We start from the raw sequence: 18,225 nt of genomic DNA, 5'->3' as shown, positions 1-18,225 counted from the left end.
TGCCGTTTGCATGGATTTATACAGTGTGACCTAGTTGTCAAGCACTTTCCAAGTGATGCTATCGCCTGGAAAGTGCTTGTCAGTCCGCATGCGGAAACACATGCGTTAACGCATGTGGATACGCATGTGAATCCGCATGTATTCTACAGGAAAAACGCATGCACAATCTGCATGCGTTTTTTCTGCCAGGGAGATGCAGAAATGCTGCAGAAATTTTCTGCTTCATTTCTGCATCGTGGGCACATAGCCTAAGACATCATCATAAAGTGTTTGCACATGTTACACCGCTATGTTCAGATAGGGCGAGACGGGTTTCATTAATTCGTTGGAATCCTGGGGGAACCGTTACTCAGGGCGACCATAGGCTGCAGCTTCTCTCAGGCACACGATAGATTCAGTTGCTGACCAGACACATCTGACAAGAGTCTTTTTCAACAGTTTAACAGTGTAATTTAATCTGAAGCACTTCCAGTGCAATTCAGGGATAGTACAGCACCAATATTCATTACAGTACAGTTTAATAAGGCAGGCACAGTAACGTCAGTCTCTTCAGTAGCATAATTGAGCACAGATTAGATCTCTTAGCAGCACACTTCTATGCATACACAACCACAGGCTTTTCCTTCACAATGACTCAATAGTACACAGTATTCTGTATCCTGCATGGAGATGGAGGGGGGAGGGTTTGATGAGGGAGAAGATCCCTATGACACAATTCCCTCCAGTCCTTATTTTTCTGCCTGATAATACTCCACACTGTTAACTCAGGGAGTTTATCTGACCTGTGTTGAGCTTCCCTCCTGACCTGAATTCTGTTCCCTTGCCTTCTGTGATATACAGATCACATACCACCTTTCTCTTTGGCTCCAGCCAGACAGTAAACAACTTCCTCACAATCCCCTTGGGGCTCTGCTAAAACACTCCCTGTCTCTTGTGACTGTGTTAACCCCTCTAGTTGCTGGATGCTTTTGAAGCAACAGCACTACTTCTGCATGTCCCCCCAGGGGGATTGTGGGGAACTTGTTATTGTAGTCTGGCTGAAGCCGAAGAGAAAGGTAGTGTGTTATCTGTATCTGACAGAAGGCAACTGAACAGGATTCAGATCAGGAGAGAAACTAAACACAGGTCAGATAAACTCCCTGAACTAACAGTGCAGAGTACTATTGGGAAGGAAGATAAGGACTGGAATGAATTGTGGGACAGGGATCATCTCCCTCATTAAGCCCCCCCCTCCATCTCCATGCAGGATAAAGAATGCTGTCTACTACTGTGTCCTTGTGAACGAAAAGCCTGTGGTTGTGTATGCAGAGAAGTGTGCTGCTAAGAGATCTAATCTATGCTGAATTATGCTACTGAAGAAACTGTAATACTGTGCCTTGTGAAGAAACTACTGCATTGTTACTGGTGCTGGTTGCTCAAGAAACTCAGACTGTATTGTAATGAAGATTGTGCTGTAATATCCCTGAATTGCACTGGCCGTGCTTCAGATTAAATTCCACTGTTAAACTCTTGAAAAAGACTCTTGTCAGATGTGTCTGGTCAGCTATTGAATCTATCGTGTGCCTGAGAGAAGCTGCAGTCTATGGTTGCCCTGAGTAACGGTTCCCCCAGGATTCCAACGAATTCATGAAATTCGTCTCGCCCTATTTGAACCTAGAGGCCTGAGTGGGAATTATCATGTAGAGGGAGAAGATGAAAAGTGTGTGGAAAAATACAGCAGCACAACACCTCAATTCAACTCTGCTACACCAGTTAAAGGGGACCAGGCCTAAAGAAAACTCACTAGCAGCAATGGATGTGGAAATACAAATAGACAGAATTTTTGAGCGGCTTCTTCAGTTAACCTGTGAAGAATTGAGAACAGTAGCAGAACATATAAAGATGTCAGAAGAACAGATTTCTAAAGCACACAACCACAGGCATCTGTTAGCTGCTATTAATGCAAAAATGGATGAGCTGGGGAAGAAAGAAGCTGAAGATGTCATGGGGACGTTTCTCCAGGAGCTAACACAGTTTCTAACCAGGTTGAAGTTGGAGGATGGAGGGGCGTCACCAATTACCAAAAGCTGGAATCTCCGTCCGCAGACAGAACTACAGGAATTGAAAGAACAATTCAAAGCCCTAACAACAGCCCTGCAGGAATCGACCAAAATCTCTGAACGGGTGACAGACTCAGACAGAACCTTTACCCTGCTCAGGTTAGATAAATCAGGAAGACAGTCCTCTCTAACACCACAAATCACCATAAGGAAAGAATTCAAGATCCTGGAACAGATTGCAGAGTGTGAACAGAAAGAGAAACTGTCTGATATGAACTTGTTGCACCAGATCAATGCAGGCTTACAGAAAGGCTACCAGCCAGATGAGATCGTTGAGGGGGTGGTGAAAGGGATCAGCCCAGGACTGAACCTCCGTAGTATGCTAGAAATGAAGAGTCAATTGACCTTGCAACAGCTGAAGATGATTTTAAAAGGGCACTATAAAGAAGAGAGTACTTCAGAATTGTTCCACCGACTCATTAACCTCTCACAGAAAAATAACGAATCACCCCAAAGTTTCTTGATCAGACCAATTGAACTGAAGGATAGACTGTTGTTTGCATCCAGAGATGTAGAAGCGGAGGAGAAGTTTGATGCTGGACTAGTCCAGAAGAAGTTCTTGAGATCACTGGGAATGGGGTTAATCAGCAAAGACATTAAGTTGCAGCTGAAACAGTACCTAGACGATTCTGGCATTCTGGACAAAGTCCTAATTGAAAAAAATGAATGAGGCAGCTAGTTTGGAGTCAGAGAGCGAACAATAGTTAAAGAAAGGCTCTGCTCCTAAAATCACCAAAATGAGTCAGCAGAAGTTGGAGACCTACGGTGGCCAGTCCAAAGATCATCATGGAGACCCTTCAGTACCACCTCCGAGAGGGAACCTTAAATCACCAACAAAAGAGAGGACCGCCAGCGCTGACTGGGTGGAAATAATAGGAGAACTGCGAGCTGAGTTGATTGAGGTAAAAAAGTTGATTCGTTCTCCCCTGATGAGTCAGTATCCCTGACGAAACACGTTGGGAGTTCATAAGGACACAGGCACCCTTAAGGGATCTGGTATTACAGCCTTCCGCATCCTGATAATCGGGTGAGACCTTTCCTTTTTCTTTAATATGTGGCTGGTGTACCTTTGAGAATGAGCTTAATTAAGCTCATACCGCCACTCTACATATTAGGTGACTGATATTTATTAACAGCATTTGATGCCATGGTCACAGGGTGACTGACATTGATTAACAACATCTGTTGCCATGGTCACAGGTTATATTTGAGCGATTTGCATAATATTGGATATCCATACTCTCCCTTTGTGCTAACGAGGGCAGTATCCTCCGGTACAGCCATAATGAGCTAAACCATGATGGGGGCCTATGAGAGGGCATATGGCTTTTGGCTCTGTATCTGGTAGGGTGAGTGGTATCAAAATAACAAGTTAGATATCTTTTTTAGTCAAATACATGATATGGTACAAACAATGTTCATGTGGACATATTGAAATGTCCACCTAGATTTTATTTGGCACTCTGTGATACTCACAGTCTTTCTTATTATATGCATAGGGGCTACTGTGCCCCATATGTGCTCATGTGGTGATTGATGCGTGTTTTTTGTTGCAGATGTTGTTTTGGCTACAGCACCATGTGTTAATAGTTCCACCTTGCCTGGAACCCAGATCTTGTTTGTCTTGAATGTAACAATAGTTTTAACTTCTTTTCTAATAAAGATATTTTTAATAGTCCAATTTTTGCTCATTCATATTGGAATACATTGGCTTTTCTTTACATATACATGCCCAGCTTCTTTTCACTGACTATAGTATGGCAGGATTTCTCACTACAGGGTTAGATACCAACCAATGGTTCTCTGAAACAAAAGAAGTATTCGCTGACAGGGCCTTCACCCAGAAAAAATACACCCCCACCTCTATTGCAGCATTTAAATAACTCTCCAAGGTGTATAAAGAACAAATCTCATCATGGTGGGAAGTACAAAGTATTGATAACTAAATTAAATCAGGGACAGTCCCGAGGCAACTTAGGATTACTCTAACACCTGGCTATCGATATAAAGATCCCAAATTACTAGCTAAATGGGAAAAAGAGGCCACAGACAGTTCCATTAAGCTAATGCAACTTTTGTTGCAGGAGGAAAGGGCCTCCCTAGCCAGACTTAATGATGTCCTGAATAGTGTTGAGCCACCCCCGTAGTGTTCGAGTTCGGTTCGGTTCGTCGAACACCCGTGTGTTCGCCGAACTGTTCGTCGAACTGTTCGTCGAACACCTTCGAACACCGTTAAAACCAATGGCAGGCAAACAAAAACACATAGAAACACATAGAAAACACCTTCAAAGGTGTCCAAAAGCTGACAAACTGCTCAGAAGACACAACTAACACATGGAAAAGTGACAAGTACATATAGTCATGCGAAAAGAAAAGAGGTGGAGCAGTAAAAGGAGGGGGAGACACAGATATAGGCATGTCATGCCCTTCTAAAATCCAAAAAGTGAGAAGCCGACACGTTCAGTCCGCTCCTGCCCGTGCCACCTCCGTGTCGCCGGGTTTGTGCCAGAGCCGCGGTGAACCCTGACGGCCAGCCCCCCTCTCCCAATACTGGTGCCTGTCCGCTGGTGGGTCGAGCGAGCCCCCCTGTGGTGGAGGCAGCTCTAAGCTTTTTAATTTAAATTGTCTCTCTAATTTGAATAAATACACTTTAAATCCATTTACAAGGATCTATTGGAGGGCAAGTCTCATGCCAGCAGCCGCGTAATTCCAGCTCCAGTAGCGTCCACTAAAGCTGCTGCAGTTAAAAAGCTTTTATAAGGATCGAGCTCGGCTGTCCACCACAAGGCATCCTACTGCCAGTCCGAGCCCCTATGCCTTGGGGTGCCTCCTGATGCTCTTCACTGAGTATCCCGTGGTCCCGAAGCATTTCCTTTGAAAAAATGAAGTGTCCAAACTACAGGTGGTGTAGCTTGCTTAACAGCCGGGATAATCCGCTGACTAGCAGACACTGCTACTAGGCACAAAGTATTTCCTGGGCTAGATGCAGTTAAAAATTTGTAATTAGATACTCTCGTTGGATGCTGAGAAAGCATTCCATAGAGTCTCCTGGCACGCCATATATGATTCTCTTAAAAAGCTTGGGGTAGGGGTCTAGGGGACCCTTTTATAGCCAAAATCACGACCCTGTATCGCAATACGTCACCTAGGCTGAAGATAAATGGAACTGTAGCACCCTGAGGGCTCGGTTGCTACAGAGGTATTGCACCTCACCCAGAGGTGTGATATCTCACTCTCAGGTAAGGATGTAGTGTGGATCAGGACCCGACACCTGCATGCATTACACCACATTGCCGTGGGGCAGGGCGACCAATATGCCCCTGAGATGGGCACGACAGTCCCTGTCCCTGGCTGGAGTGAGGGGAGGGAACACTGAGGAAGGGGAACCCTGTAGTGCAGGAGCAGGGAGGAAGCAGTTCCTGGGTGCATTGAGAAGGGAGTATAAAAGGTGGGCACCATCTTAGTTCAGTGCAGAGAAGTCTGAGCAGAAGTGGCAGGGAGCAGGGGCTCTGCATGAGCTCTGCTCCGGAGGCGGGCCTAGTAACAGAGGCCCAGGCCTGGAAGAGGGAGAAGGAAGGAAGAGGAGCGGAGAAGGCTCCAGGAACGAGGAACGAAGGGATCTCAGGGGTGCGGACGGGCGAGTCACCACCGCACGCCCGAATCCACCTGCGTGGAGGGGTCAGGCCAAAGGGGGAGACCGGTCCCCGAAACTAGTGGAGGCAGGAAACGACCCTCAGCTAGAAACAGGAGGCTGTGACATTTTATGTGGCGCAGCCCCTCGCTACACCCGCTAGGAAGGCACCACATAGGGTCAGGGAAACTGGCGCCAAGTTTACCAAGAGGAGGCCCGAGGCAGCCGGAAAGAAGGGTTGGTAAGAAAGGCCAGACAAAGGACACACAAAGGGGGTCCTGTGAAGCACTCCAAAGTTATCTGGGAGTTGTCTGAGCCCCTCACCTGGTGAGCACAGTACGACGTGGGCAGCCGTTACCTGCAGACGTGGTCTGGATAATAAGAACTGTGAGTAAAGGCCCTGGACTGCATCACTGACTCCGTGTCATTACTGCTGCTGCCCTGCACCATCACCCCCATCCTCCGCATACACTGCCCTGAGGCTATACTCCTCCCGCTCTGCTGCACCCACAACACCAGCCTCAGCGGTCTGCCCTGGAGCGGCGGTTCACTCTGACCGCAATCCACGGGTGGCATAGTCGGACATTTAAACATCAAAACCACATAAATAGTTCCGCCACTGGTTTGACCGCCCTGAGCCACGGAACCGGGTTGCCGCCACGGAGACTACAACCACCAGCATCCACCAAAAAGGGTCCGGCTCCGGGTGTCCCAAGGCCCAGGGGGCGCGTCAGAACATTTTCATCACCTTTCACAATCACCAATGGGACAAGGCAGGGATGTTCTCTGTCCCCTCTCTTATACATCCTAGTGACGGAGCACCTGCTCTCATCAATTCGCCATAACCCCAATATTAGGTGGATTGAGGTGGGAGGCACCGAGTACAAGTGCTCTCTATTTGCTGATGATGTCCTAGTATATATCACTCAATCACATATATCCATCCATGCTGTTATGGCTGAAATAGATCACTTTGTTACATGGTCAAATTTTAAAATCAATGCAGCGAAGTCTGAGGCCCTCGATGTCTCCCTCCCCAAATCCATAAAGGATTCCATCCAGTCCAACTTTCCCTTTGCCTGGCCCTCACAGGGTATCAAATACTTAGGAATTCCCATTCATAGAGACCTCTCCCATCTATGTTATCTTAATTTTGGGCCCTTTATTGAACAACTCCATACAGACCACGGTTGGCAAGTTAGAACTGTAAGATTCACTACGTGAACCACTGGTGTTTTGTGGAAAAGCACATGTACACTGTGTTCCAAATTATTATGCAAAAAGTGTTTAGGAGTGATAAGGGAAGAATTTGTTTGTTTGTCAGTTAAACTCATTGATGGTGATGTGTGTCAGGGCTCTTTATATCACTGTAAGCAATTGCAGACACCTGTGCTAATTAGTTTGGCAGGTGTGTCCAATGAAAGGCAAGACTACTTAAGAAGGCTGTCTCACATTATTAAGCAGCCTACATTTTCTGCCAAAATGGGAAAGAAAAGGATGTGTCGGCTGCTGAGAAGCAACAAATTGTGGAGTGTTTAGGTCAAGGCATGACTACAATCAACATTGTGCGATGATCAGGATGAAGTGTCTTGGCAATCAAGAAGTATGTAGCTGATTCACAGTACACACGTGTGCGTGCTGATAAGGGCAAATTGAGGACTCTTTCCTACAGGCAATTACGTCAGGTTGAAAGAGCAGCGGCAAAAAAGCCTTGTCATAGCAGCAGACAAGTTTTTGAAGCTGCTTGTGCCTCCAACGTCCCCCGAACAACAAGATGCAGGGTCCTTCAGAGGTTTGCAGCTGTGCATACGCCATCCTGTCGACCTCCTCTATCCACTTCACACAAGCAGAAACGGCTCCAGTGGGCCAAACATTACATGAAGACTGATTTCAAAACTGTTTTGTTCACGGATGAGTGCCGTGCAGCGCTCGATGGTCCAGATGGATGGAGTGGAGGATGGCTGGTTGATGGACACCCCACGCAAACACGGCTACAGCGCCAACAAGGAGGAGGTGGAGTAATGTTTTGGGCTGGAATCATGGGGAGAGAGATTGTCGGCCCCTTTAGGATCCCTGAAGGTGCTAAAGATGAACTCCATAATGTATGTGGATTTTCTCAAACAGCACTTCCTGCCATGGTTCAAGAAGAAGAACCGTGTATTTCACAGCAAGATCATTTTTCTGCATGATAATGCACCATCTCATGCTGCACATAAAACATCTGCATCTCTGGCTGATATGGGCATAAAAGGGGACAAACTTATGGTGTGACCCCCATGCTCCCCTGACCTCTACCCCATTCAGAACCTTTGGAGCATCATTAAAAGGAGTGTCTATGATGGCGGGAAGCAGTTCACATCTAAGCAACAGCTCTGGGAGGGTATTCTGTCCTCATGCAAAACAATTGAAGCAGAAACCATCCAAAACCTGACAAATTCAATGGACGAGAGAGTTCAGAAGCTCCTTTCGAACAAGGGGTCCTATGTGAAAATGTAACATCACCTAGAATAAAGTTTTGAGTTGAAAACTGTTTGATTTCAGTTTCTAACAACCTGCTAATGCTTATAATTTCAAAAATGACCATTTTTTTGGTCTTTATTAAAATGAAAAGGTTGATCGAAAAGTTTGGGGGATCTAAGAGTGTGGCAACCCAGTAGTCATAATTACTTCGAATTCTGACAATATGAGGGTCATGCTGCAGGTAGTGCAGCAAGAAGGCACTTATGTGTCTTGCGCATCTCGGAGCCCCAAAATTATTTTCCGGGCTAGATGCAGCTAAAAATTATTATTAATTTTAAATCTGGTGAAGCTTTAGTATAGATGGCCTAATAGGATCAGTGCTGCACACTGCTACAAAGCCCAAATTATTTTCCAGTCAAGATACAGATAAACATGATTAGTAATTTGAAAGCTTAAAACGGTTGGTAGGGTGATTTTAACCAATCATCAAGCTTTTACTCTCCCCAGGATGACACAGGGGTAGAAAAGTCATTTCGGATCCATGATTTGTTCATCTTTATGAACGTGAGTCTGTCTACATTATCAGTGGAGAGCCGCGTGCGCTTATCTGTCAGCACACCACCAGCAGCGCTGAACACACGTTCAGACAGAACGCTGGCTGCGGGGCATGACAAGATCTCCAAGGCGTAAGTGGCTAGCTCCGGCCATTTATCCAGATTGGAAGCCCAAAAAGAGCAAGGGTCCAGTGACACAGTCGTGGCTTCAATGTTTACTTGGAGATACTCCTGTACCATTGTCTCTAGGCGTTGACTATGTGTCAGACTTCTTGTCTCCTGTGGCCTTGCAAAGGATGGGCTAAAAAAGTGGTGAAATGATTCCGCAAAATTGATGTTACCAGCAGATACTGTGGTTCTGTTACGGTTTGAGTGCTGAACACTTGACGGTCCCACGGTTGGCAAGTTGGAACTGTGAGATTCACTACGTGCACCACTGGTATTTTGTGGAAAAGCACATGTAAGATTCTGCAACAGTCTCTGCTGATACTCCTGCATGCGTGCATCCCTTTCTATGGCAGGAATAATTTCTGCAAATTTACTTTTGTACCGGGGATCTAACAGTGTGGCAACCCAGTAGTCAGGATTATTTCTAATTCTCACAATTCGAGGGTCATGTTGCAGGTAGTGCAGCAAGAAGGCACTCATGTGTGTTGCGCATCCAGGAGCACCAAGTCCCTGTTGTGTTGGTGGCGAGGTAACAATCATGCTTCCTTCCTCTGTCCTCTCCCCCCAACCTCGCACAACAGAAATGTGATCAAGGTCTCCCTCATCTGATGAGTCTTCCATCAGTTCGTCCTCCACTTCTTCCTGGGCTCCTGCACCTTCCTCACTAGTTTGGCTGCTACCATGCGCCCTGGTAAAACCATCTCCCCCACCCTCACATGCCTGCCGCCTTGGTGCTGCCGACCGTCTGGACCTTGCAGATGTTAGTCCTTCCGCATACAACTCCTCCTCCTCTACTTCCTCCACCTCCTCTTGTGCCACCACCTGACTTCGAATTCTGTTTAACATGTGCTTGTAACGGGTCTGGGAGGCGGAACCTCTGAGCTACTATACAAGGGGGCGGTCCTTGTAAGGGAGCGGTTGGCGACCAGGGTAGACGGGCAGGCAGTCACAGCAGGTGACTTGGACAGTCTCTGAATGAACGGACAGGAGGTCACGGCAAGTGACCGGGGCAGTCTCTGGATGAACGGGCAGGAGGTCACGGCAAGTGACCGGGGCAGTCTCTGGGTAAACGGGCAGGAGGTCACGGCAAGTGACCGGGGCAGTCTCTGGGTAAAGGATTGGTACGACCTGTGGCGGCAGATGATAGACGTGAGCTCCCAGGTGAGCAGGCGAGAGTCTCTGGATAATCGGGTGGTCACAGCATGTGACGGCGGAGCCTCCAGGAAGACCAACAGACAGGTAGCAGATGAGCGCTCCCAGGTGAGCGGGCAAGAGTCTCTGGAATAGCAGGTGGTCACAGCACGTGACGGCGGAGCCTCCAGGTAGGCAAGCAGGCAGGTAGCGGAGGAGCGCTCCCAGGTGAGCGGGCAGGAGTCTCTGGAATAGCAGGTGGTCACAGCATGTGACGGCGGAGCCTCCAGGAAGGCTAGCAGGCAGGTAGCAGATGTGCGCTCCCAGGTGAGCGGGCAGGAGTCTCTGGAATAGCAGGTGGTCACAGCACGTGACGGCAGAGCCTCCAGGAAGGCTAGCAGGCAGGTAGCAGATGTGCGCTCCCAGGTGAGCGGCCAAGCTGGTCCATAGACAGACTGACAGGAGTAGGAAGGCAGACCGTCGGACCTCAGGCTAGCAAGCAGGTAGCAGGAATATCAGGCAGGAAACAGACAGCAAACTGGCAGGACTCTGGCAGGAATCAGGCAGGTAACTGGCAACGGGACCTGAGGGCTGAAGCAGAGTAGTGAACAGTGCAACAACATTGCTCGGGCACCTCCATTTTGGAGGAGGTGCCTTATATATGGTGAAGTCCTCCGGCCATTGGCCGGGGACTCCTTAGGACGGCGCGCGCGGCCCCTTTAAGAGGGAGGGAGCGCGCGCGCGCCCTAAGCACAGTGGCCGGGAAGGAGCGCGCGCTGCCAGCAGAGCGGGAGGAGGACGCCGGGCTCGGAGCAGAGAGGTGAGGGGAACAGCATCCCTGCCTAGCAGAGGGCAGGGACGCCGACGCTACAGTACCCCCCCCTTTAGGCCCCCCTTTTTTTAGGCCAGACAGAAATTTATCAAGGATGAGAGGGGCATGGATGTTCTCCCGGGACTCCCACGTTCTCTCTTCAGGACCAAACCCCTTCCAATCTACTAGAAAAAAGGTCTTCCCTCTTACCCTTTTGGTGGCCAGAATGTTCTCTACCTCAAATTCGTTTTCAGTGGAAACCGGAGCAGGAGGGGTGCCTGTAGACTTGGAAAAAGAGTTAAGTACCACAGGTTTGAGGAGAGATACATGGAAGGAGTTAGGGATCCGCAAGTTGGCCGGGAGTTTCAATTTATAGGCCACCGGGTTGATCTGACTGATGACCTCCAGAGGACCGATGAACCGAGGCCCTAACTTATAGGAAGGAATCTTGAGCCGGACCTACTTGGACGAGAGCCAGACCTTATCCCCTGGACGGAATTGAGGAGGATCCAGACGTTTTTTGTCAGCATGTCTTTTCATACGCTCGGATGACAGAAGGAGTGCGGACCGGGTACTCTCCCATGTGGAGGAAAATTTGTTAACAAGAGATTCCGCAGCCGGATTGTCCACCGAGGTGGAGACGGGAAACGGGATCCGAGGATGCTGACCGAAGACTACAAAAAACGGGGATTTGGAGGAAGATTCGCTCTCGTGATTGTTGTACGAGAATTCGGCCCATGGCAGGAGATCCACCCAGTCAGAATGGTGGGCATTAACGAAGTGCCGGAGGTAACTGGTCAGGATCTGATTGATCCGCTCCACTTGACCATTAGACTGTGGGTGGTAAGCGGAGGAGAAGTCCAGGGTGACATCTAGCAATTTACAAGTGGCTCTCCAGAAACGAGAAGTGAACTGTACCCCACGATCCGACACGATGTGACGGGGCAGGCCATGAAGACGGAAGATGTGGCGGATAAAGTCTTTAGCCAGCTCGGGTGCAGACGGGAGGCCTGGCAGGGGAATGAAGTGAGCCATCTTGGAAAAGCGGTCAGCGACCACCCAAATGACCGTACAACCGGCAGAGACGGGAAGATCAGTTATGAAGTCCATCGCTATATGCTGCCAGGGGGCAGCAGGTACTGGCAGAGGAAGAAGGCGACCGGCTGGCAGGTGTCTCGGAACTTTGTTGCGGGCACAGGACACACAGGAAGAAACAAAGTCTATTACATCCTTGCGCAGGTTAGGCCACCAGTAGTGCCGGGAAATAAGCTGGAGGGTCTTTTTCTGACCGGCGTGGCCAGCTAGTTTAGACGAGTGACCCCAGTGTAGGATCTTCTCCCGATCAGGTACCGATACGAACGTCTTACCGGGAGGGAGACGATTTAAACTCACGGGAGCCACCTGCATTACTCTGGCGGGATCGATGATATGTTTAGGTTCTTCCTCGAGATCAGATACCAGAAAGGATCGGGACAAGGCGTCTGCTTTGATGTTCTTGTCAGCCGGGCGAAAATGTAGAACAAAATCAAAGCGAGCAAAAAACAAGGACCACCGGGCTTGGCGCGGATTAAGTCTCTGGGCATGCTGGAGATAAGCCAAGTTCTTGTGGTCAGTGTAAATTATTACCGGATGAAGAGCCCCCTCGAGTAGGTAACGCCACTCCTCCAATGCCAGCTTGATGGCCAATAACTCTCGGTCTCCTATGGAATAATTGCGCTCAGAAGAGGAGAAGAGTTTGGAGAAGAAGCCGCAAGTTACCATCCTCCCGGAAGAAGATTTTTGAGTAAGTACAGCTCCGGCTCCAGAGGAGGAGGCGTCAACCTCCAGAAAGAGCTGCTTGTTGCCGTCCGGACGATGCAGCACCGGGGCGGAAGAGAAGGCCTGTTTTAAGGAAAGAAAGGCCTCCTCTGCTTCGGGCGGCCACTCTTTGGGATTAGTACCCTTACGGGTGAGCGCGGAAATTGGGGCAGTCCGGGAAGAGAAGTGCGGTATGAAGAGGCGGTAGTAGTTGGCGAAGCCCAGGAACCGCTGAATGGCCTTCAACCCCTCCGGTCGGGGCTATTTCTCGATGGCAGACAGTTTCTCTGGATCCATTCATAGGCCGGTCTGAGAAATAATGTAGCCCAAAAACGGAAGCGAGGTCTGCTCAAAGAGGCACTTCTCATATTTAGCGAAGAGGTGGTTCTGCCTGAGCCTGAGCAGGACCTGACGAACGTCCCTCCGGTGAGTCTGGAGATCCGGAGAGAAGACCAAGATGTCGTCCAGGTACACCACAACGCAGGAGTAGAGAAGGTCCTGGAAGATGTCATTGACCAACTCTTGAAAGACGGCAGGAGCGTTACAGAGACCAAAGGGCATTACCAGATATTCATAGTGGCCGTCCCGGGTGTTGAATGCAGTCTTCCATTCATCCCCTTGACGGATACGGACCAGGTTGTACGCTCCACGGAGGTCCAGTTTGGTGAAGACTCTAGCCCCCCTCAGGCGATCAAATAATTCTGGAATGAGCGGAAGGGGGTACTTATTCTTCACCGTGATCTGGTTAAGGCCTCTATAGTCTATACAGGGACGGAGAGAGCCGTCCTTTTTTTTTACGAAGAAGAAGCCTGCTCCCGCCGGGGAGGTAGATTTCCGGATGAATCCCCTGGCCATATTCTCCTCAATATATTCGGACATCGACCGGGTCTTAGCAGCGGACAATGGATAAATACGCCCACGGGGAGGAGTAGTACCGGGTAACAGGTTGATAGGACAGTCGTATGGTCTATGAGGGGGTAATGTCTCTGACTCCTTTTTATTAAAGACATCAGCAAATGACCAATAGGGAATCGGAAGTCCAGGTAGATTAGTTGGGGTAGGAGAAGGACGGACGGGATGAACAGGAACCAAACAAGTCTTATGACAGTCCTGTCCCCAGCGAAGGACCTCTCCGGTCTGCCAGTCAAGCACGGGTGCATGTCTCTGGAGCCAAGGTAGACCTAGTAAGAGGGCGTGAGAGAGTCCAGGCAGAACATGAAAAGAGATGCTCTCAGAATGCAGCATTCCCACCTGCAGAGTTACGGATTCGGTGATGAGTTGGATGGGACGTGGTAAGAGGCCCCCATCCACAGCAGCGACAGATAATGGTACAGCCAGAGGTTTGGTGGGAATGCGGTATTTTTCTACCAGGGACTGTGAGATAAGATTCCCGGCCGCTCCAGAGTCAAGTTGGGCTAGTTCGAAATAACGATTCTCCCCGCAGATAATAGAGACTGACAGTAGCAGAGATGGAGAGGACTTATTCTTGTCTAGGTTGACCTCTCTGAGCGAACCTAGACACAGGCGTTTCCCGACCTCTCCGGGCAGGTACGGATCCGGTGCTCCTTACTGCCACAGTAGAAGCAGCTCCCTTCGGCACGGCTTAAGTCCTGACGGGTTTTGACCATCTTGGTCTGGTCGACCTGCATAGGCTCAGGAGAGTGTACCTGGGGAGATACGGATTTCTGAAAAGTAGGAGCTAGACGTGGAAACCTCCTCTCACGGGTGACCTCTTTGGCACGCTCCTGGAACCGTAGGTCAATCCGGGTGGCAAGAGTTATTAGGTCATCGAGAGTGGTAGGAATGTCCCGACCGGCAAGTTCATCTTTAATACGGCCGGACAGACCCTCCCAGAAGACGGATACCAGAGCGTCGTTATCCCCGGCCAGCTCCGAGGCAAGGGTACGGAACCGTATGGCATATTGGCCCACGGTGAGACTTCCCTGACGGAGGCGTAGCAGAGATGATGCGGATGAGGTCTTCCGTCCGGGTTCGTCGAAGACTTTCCGGAAAGCCATGAGAAAGGCAGGCAAGTCAGACACCAGGGGGTCTCCTCTCTCCCATAGAGGATTTAGCCAGGCCAGGGCCTCCCCGGTGAGATGACACATGATGAAGGCAATTTTGGCCCGGTCGGAGTTAAACTGGTGGGACAGGAGTTCAAAGTGCAGGGTGCACTGATTTATGAAGCCCCGAGCCTGGGTGGAGTCGCCTCCGAAGCGAGGAGGTGCAGAAAGCCGGGGTCCGGGGTAGGATACCATGGTATTGGTGGGCAGCGAAGCTGCCGGGTTGCGAGTCATGGCACTGGCGGTGGTTGCTGGTGGAGCAGTCAGAGTGTCCAGGCGAGAATTGACATTCCGCAGGTGACCCAGGATGGACTCCTGTTGGGACCTCTGACGGGACAGTTCATGACAGAGGTCCGAGAGCGAGGGAGCTTGGGTGCCACCGGGTTCCATGGCCCGAGCAAACTGTAACGGGTCTGGGAGGCGGAACCTCTGAGCTACTATACAAGGGGGCGGTCCTTGTAAGGGAGCGGGTGGCGACCAGGGTAGACGGGCAGGCAGTCACAGCAGGTGACTGGGACAGTCTCTGAATGAACGGACAGGAGGTCACGGCAAGTGACCGGGGCAGTCTCTGGATGAACGGGCAGGAGGTCACGGCAAGTGACCGGGGCAGTCTCTGGATGAACGGGCAGGAGGTCACGGCAAGTGACCGGGGCAGTCTCTGGATGAACGGGCAGGAGGTCACGGCAAGTGACCGGGGCAGTCTCTGGGTAAACGGGCAGGAGGTCACGGCAAGTGACCGGGGCAGTCTCTGGGTAAAGGATTGGTACGACCTGTGGCGGCAGATGATAGACGTGAGCTCCCAGGTGAGCAGGCGAGAGTCTCTGGATAATCGGTTGGTCACAGCATGTGACGGCGGAGCCTCCAGGAAGACCAACAGACAGGTAGCAGATGAGCACTCCCAGGTGAGCGGGCAGGAGTCTCTGGAATAGCAGGTGGTCACAGCACGTGACGGCGGAGCCTCCAGGAAGGCTAGCAGGCAGGTAGCAGATGTGCGCTCCCAGGTGAGCGGGCAGGAGTCTCTGGAATAGCAGGTGGTCACAGCACGTGACGGCAGAGCCTCCAGGAAGGCTAGCAGGCAGGTAGCAGATGTGCGCTCCCAGGTGAGCGGCCAAGCTGGTCCATAGACAGACTGACAGGAGTAGGAAGGCAGACCGTCGGACCTCAGGCTAGCAAGCAGGTAGCAGGAATATCAGGCAGGAAACAGACAGCAAACTGGCAGGACTCTGGCAGGAATCAGGCAGGTAACTGGCAACGGGACCTGAGGGCTGAAGCAGAGTAGTGAACAGTGCAACAACATTGCTCGGGCACCTCCATTTTGGAGGAGGTGCCTTATATATGGTGAAGTCCTCCGGCCATTGGCCGGGGACTCCTTAGGACGGCGCGCGCGGCCCCTTTAAGAGGGAGGGAGCACGCGCGCGCGCGCCCTAAGCACAGTGGCCGGGAAGGAGCGCGCGCTGCCAGCAGAGCGGGAGGAGGACGCCGGGCTCGAAGCAGAGAGGTGAGGGGAACAGCTAGGCAGGGACGCCGACGCTACAGTGCTCCAGCATGTAAATCACCGGAATAGTCATGCTGATAATGACATCGTCAGCACTAAACATCTTCGTCGCCATTTCAAAACTGTGCAGAAGGGTGCATAGGTCCCTGATCTGAGACCACTCCTCCAGCGTGATTTGCCCCACCTCTGGATCTCGTTGGCCCAGGCAATACGTCAGAACGTATTGCACCAGGGCTTGTCGGTGCTGCCACAGTCGCTGCAACATGTGCAGAGTTGAATTCCACCGGGTAGGCACATCGAATTTTAGCCGGTGAAGTGGCAGGCCCAACGACTTCTGTAGAGATGTAAGTCGCTGAGCTGCGGGATGCGAACGGCGAAAGTGAGCACACAGCGACCGTGCCCTCTGCAGAAGGCCATCTAGTCTGGGATAGTGGGATAAAAATTGCTGGACAACCAGGTTCAACACGTGAGCCATACAAGGCACGTGTGTGACATTGCCCCGGCGAAGGGCCGCACCCAGGTTTGCAGCATTGTCGCACACGGCCTTCCCTGGTTTCAGGTCCAGTGGAGACAACCATTCATGAAATTGGTTCTCCAGAGCTGACCACAACTCCTCAGCTGTGTGACTCACATTTCCCAGTCATTTCAATGTAAAAACCGCCTGATGACGTTGAGCCCTACTGCCAGCATAGTAAGGAGGTGTGCAGGATCCCTTCTGCGCAGTTAGAAAGCTTGTGGCATGACCAGACAGGCTTTGGGTGCAGGTGGAAGACCGAGAGGAGGTTGAGGAGGCAGAAGCAGTGGAGGAAATTTAACATAAAGAGGACTGACGCACAACTCGTGGGGACGGCAAGACTTGGACAGCAGCCCCTTGTCCTGCTGTCACCATAGTTACCCAGTGCCCAGTCAGCGACATGTAACGCCCCTGTCCATGCCTACTCGCCAAGTGTCTGTGGTGAAATGCACCCTGTCACGCACAGAGTTTCTCAAAGAAGCGGTGATGTTGTGTGCGACATGCTGGTGGAGCGCAGGCACACCTTTCTTTGAGAAGTAGTGCCGACTGGGCATCTGGTACTGGGGCACTGCGACGGACATAAGGTCTCGAAAATCCTCTGTGTCCACCAGGCGGAAAGGCAGCATTTCTGTAGCCAAGAACTTGCAGATGGTGAAATTCAACCTCTTAGCTTTCTCATGGCTAGGAGGAAATGGTCTTTTCATAGAATCATAGAATCATAGAATCATAGAATGGTAGAGTTGGAAGGGACCTCCTGGGTCATCTGGTCCAACCCCCTGCTCAAAGCAGGATTCACTAGATCATCTCAGACAGATGTCTGTCCAGCCTCTGTTTGAAGACGTCCATTGAAGGGGAACTCACCACCTCTCGTGGCAGCCTGTTCCACTCATTAATCACCCTAACTGTCAAAAAGTTTTTTCTAATATCTAATCTGTGTCTCCTCCCATTTAGTTTCATCCCATTGCTTCTAGTCTTTCCTTGTGCAAATGAGAATAAAGATGATCCGTCTTTTACTTGTCCACATCTGAGGGACCGAGGGCTGGCTATTGTGCTTAGACGGGGTTGATAAGGGTGTCCCCGGCAAACTGCCGGTCTGTGAGGAAGATGCAGGCGGACATGTTAGGTTGCCTTGATCCAAAGGTGGTGCTATCGATGTCGGACAGCGCTCAACACCAGCTGGTGTTACCACCTCCAAAGAAAATGATGACCTGCCAATCACGCTGGTTGTTGCGGGTAAAGAGGTGGCAGGTCTGCGCCCCAAAACAGGTGTGACTGCTGTCCCCCCAGTCACAGAGGATGAAGAGGCCGCGGATGCACAAGATATGGCAGACGGTGGTTGGCCCGGCCGGCTAGGCCGCATTGTAGCACACTGAGCTTCCCACTGCAACTTAGGCTTCATGTCCATGTGCCGGTTCATGCATGAAGTACTCAAACTATGTATTTTTTGGCCTCTACTTAGCTTTTGCTGACAAATGTTACAGATAACACGAGTTGGGTCATCT

At 50.5% G+C, this 18,225-nt stretch overlaps 1 protein-coding gene across 2 annotated transcripts in view; it reads right to left on the bottom strand.

Moving 5' to 3' along the window:
* The window catches only part of LOC141156732 (cytochrome P450 3A8-like), a 469,992-nt gene that overhangs the window by 30,965 nt on the left and 420,802 nt on the right, over positions 1–18,225 (bottom strand). The window lies entirely within an intron of this gene.

Source organism: Phyllobates terribilis, unplaced genomic scaffold (genome assembly GCF_046119375.1).
Source record: "Phyllobates terribilis strain yellow unplaced genomic scaffold, ASM4611937v1 Scaffold_1__5_contigs__length_1240528914, whole genome shotgun sequence".
Classification (NCBI taxonomy): domain Eukaryota; kingdom Metazoa; phylum Chordata; class Amphibia; order Anura; family Dendrobatidae; genus Phyllobates; species Phyllobates terribilis.
Note: the sequence above shows the minus strand (reverse complement) of the source record. Positions and strands in the feature narration are given on the sequence as shown.